Consider the following 4027-nt stretch of genomic DNA (forward strand, 5'->3'; position numbering starts at 1 on the left):
TCTGGTATTCTCTGCTTTCAGCCAAGATCCATCTAACATCAGCAACAATATCCTTAGTACCACGACCCCTTCTAAACCCAGCCTGGACTTCCGGCAATTCTCTGCTGATGTGCTGTTCTAGTCGTTTTTGGATAATCTTCAGTAGAATCTTGCTTGCATGTGAAATCAATGACACTGTTCTGTAGTTTCATAGGACACTAATAACTCTCCTCCAAAACCGCAACTCAAAGGCATCATTCTTCTGTATTCCTTAGTTATTGTCCATCTCTCAGATACATAGCAGGTGATTGAAAAGACCATGACTTGAATCAGGCACACCTTCGTCTTTATGTTGGCATCATTTCTCTTCCATACTTTGGAAAGGGCTCAGATGGTAGACTTTTCCAGTGCAATATATCTTTTGATTTCTTGACTGCTGATACCAATGGTGTTGATTGTAGATCCAGGTATGATGAAATCGTGAACAACTTCCTTTTTTTTTCTCCATCTATCAGATGTTGTCCATTAGCCCAATGATGAGGATCTTTATTTTCTTAATGTTGAGGTAAAATCTATATTGAAGGCTGTTTTCTTTGATCTTTTACAACAAGTTTTTCAAGTTGTCCTCACCTGAAGCAAGCAAGATTATGTCATCTGCATAACACAGGTTGTTGGTGATTCATCCTCCTATCCTGATACTACATTCATCTTCATAGAGTCCAGCTTCTCAAATGATTTGTTCAGCATGCAGATTGAACAGATAGGAAGAAAGGATATAGTCATGATGCATGTCCTTCTCAATTTTAAACCATGCGGTGGTTAGTTCAGACTTGATTAGTTCAGACATAGTTTATTGATCTAGGTAAAGGGGTTTTCTTTAAAACAAGTGTTCTGGAATTTCCACTCTCCTCTAAGTTAGCCATAATTTGTTATGATCTTCACAGTAAAATCCTTTTGTATAGTCAATAAAACACAAACAGACATTTTTCTGGTATTCTCTGCTTTATGTCAAGATCCATCTAGTGTCAGCAATTAAAATCCATTTAGGGCCCTTGTACATAGGGTCCCTATGAGTCACAAGTGACTCAATGGCACATGACAACAACAACAACCACAAACTCTTCTAAAGCTTGAACTTCTGGAAGTTCTCTGTAACTATACTGTTCTAGACATTTTTGGATGATCATCAGCAATATTTTGCTTCTTGTTGTTGTTATGTACTATTGAGTCATAGTGCCTGCAACTCATAGCGACACTATGTACAGCAGCTCTGAATCCTGCCCTGTCCTGAGCCAGTCTCACTAATTTCAACACACCAACCCCCATTTCCCTAGTCACTGTATCAATCCATCTCATCCAAGGTCTTCCTTTCCTGTGCTATCCCTCCACCCTTCTCTAAGGACCAGTCATGATGTCCTTCTCTAAGGATCAGTCTCTCCTGGCCATGTGCCCAAAGTATATGATACCAACTTCAAAATCCTAGCCTCCAAGGAGAAACTTGTTTTCACTCTCTCCAATAGGCAATCCATGGTTATGTTCAAGACTCTTCTCCAATACCACAATTTGAAGGCATAGATTCTTCTCCTGTCATTCTTAATCATTGTCCAGTTCTATGACAGCAAGCAAATCGTGATGTCCACTATGGCCTAGATTAGGCAAACTCACCTTAGTATCTAGACAAACATTGTTGATTTTCAGCACTCTTGGAGAGGTCTCTGACAGCACATTTTCCCAATCTAATTTATCTTTTGATTTCCTGACTGCAGGTGTTAAGAGTGTTGATTATGAAGAGAACAACCTCAATCTCTTTTCCATCTCCTACGGTGCTGCCTGTTGACCCAGTGGTGAGAATCTTTGTCTTCTTGATGTTGAGACCTAATATTTTGCTTAAATGACATATTAATAATATTTTTAGATAATTCTCACATTCTGTTATATCACCTTTCTTGGGAATGGAAAGAAATACAGATCTCTTTCCAGTCAGTTGGACAGGTAACTGTCTTCCCAAATTTCCTGACATAGACTGATGATTATGTACAGAGTCAGTTGAAGCATGTTCATTTCAGAGGCCTTCTTTTTGGCCAATGCAAGCAATGCAGCTTGAACTTATTCCCCTCATCACTATTGGCTCTTTACTACATGACACGTCCTGAAATATTTCATTGTTGATCAATTCTTTTTATTACAGTGACAGTGTTTTCCTTCTGTCTTCTTGGATGCTTCTTGTATAATTAAATATTTTATCCATAGCATCTCTCGGCTCTGCAAGTCAAGGCTTGAATCTGTTTTTCCATTCTTTCAGCTTGAGAAATACCGAGCCAGTTCTTCCTTTTCTCCAACTCCAGTTCTCCACACATTCTAATACTTTGCTTTGTCTTCTCAAGCTACTCTTTGAAATCTGTTTGACTCTTTTACTTCAGCATCTCTTCCTTTTGTTTTGGCTTCTCAATGCTCTAGTGCAATTTTCAGAGTCTGTTCTGACATCCATTTTGTTCTTTTGTTTCTTTTCTGTCTTTATAGTCATCATTTCCTTTCTCCAAAAACATCTTGTATGTCATAGCACAAGTCTTCTGGTCTTTGATAATTAGTGTTCAATGTCTCAAATGTATTCTTGAGATGACTTTTAAATTCAGGTGAGATAGACTCTAAGTTGTATTTTAGTTTTAATATTTTTAACATATACAGAAATAATGGATAGTCTGTTTCACAGTCAGCACCTGGCCTGGTTTTGACTCCCAATATTGAACTTCTCAAACAATTCTTTCCACAGATTTGGCCAATCTGATTCCTGTGCAGACCACTAGGTGAGGTCCATGTGTGTAGTCACCATCTGTGTTTCTTTAAAAAGATATTTGCAACAAATAAATTATTTCTTGTACCGTATTTGATCTTTGCATCTCTAGTCTTTTTTCTGTACCCAAGTCCAAAATTTCCAACTACCATTCTTCTTACTTTGTCTCCAATTTGTGTACCCTGTCACCAACTTTTGTACCCTGTCATTCATGTGATGTCTTGGATTTTTTTTTTTTGCAATCTGTTATATTCATGAAGGCCATTCTCTGTTTTATGCACCTCAGTACATATGGCCACAAGCATAATGTTATTGTTATAACCATTAGGCAACGTCAACTCGAGTATGACACATAACAACCCTATGAACAATAGACTTGAACTCTGTCCTATCTTTCATCATCCTCATGCACTTAAGTGCATTACTGTAGTCATTGTGTTACATATCATTGGAGATCTTCCTTTCTTTACATCTTTTCAAGCATCATGTCCCTTTCTAAGGATAGCCTCTCCTAATAATATGTTCAAAGTTTGAGAGATGGAGTTGCATCATCTTTGCCTCTAAGAAACACTCTGGCTGAAATTTCTTGGTCTTTTGGCATTCCATGGGATAGTCAGTACTCTTCTCCAACACACATCTCTAAGGCATCAATTCTTCTGTCATCCCTATTCATTGTCCAGCTCTAAATGCATGTTATTGTTATGTGCTGTCTAGTTGCCTGTGACTCATAGCAACCCTGTGTAAAGCAGCTCTGAAGCTTGCCCTATTCTGAGCCACTCTCACTGACTCCAACATACCTACCATTTGCCCCAGTTACTGTATCAATCCATCTCATCCAGGTTGTTCCTCTCCTGCACTGTCTGTCCCCCTTTTCAATCATGAGGTCCTTCTCTAAAGATCCATCCGTGCTGGCCATGTGCCTAAAGTATGTGAGACACAGCCTCAAAATCCCACATTCCAAGGAGAAACTTTGTTTCATCCTCTCTAAGCCAGACTTATTTGATTTCTTGATGGTCCATGGTATGTTCAAGATTCTTCTCCAGCACCAAAACTCAAAGGCATCAGTTCTTCTTCTGTCATCCTTAGTCATTATCCGGCTCTATGAAAAGCCAAATTTCATGCTAAGTATTTGTAATAAGAAGGCTACTTCAGGTTATAAGGGTGGCTGGTATCAGCTGTAATTAATGCTGAAACACTAAGGCAATCCTTAAGCATTTACAGGATTCTTGCATTGTATTTTCTAACCCCTTCCTACTG

The sequence above is a fragment of the Elephantulus edwardii genome, unplaced genomic scaffold (genome assembly GCF_000299155.1).
Source record: "Elephantulus edwardii isolate Elephantulus edwardi_28Jun2011 unplaced genomic scaffold, EleEdw1.0 scaffold00184, whole genome shotgun sequence".
Taxonomy (NCBI): Eukaryota; Metazoa; Chordata; class Mammalia; order Macroscelidea; family Macroscelididae; genus Elephantulus; species Elephantulus edwardii.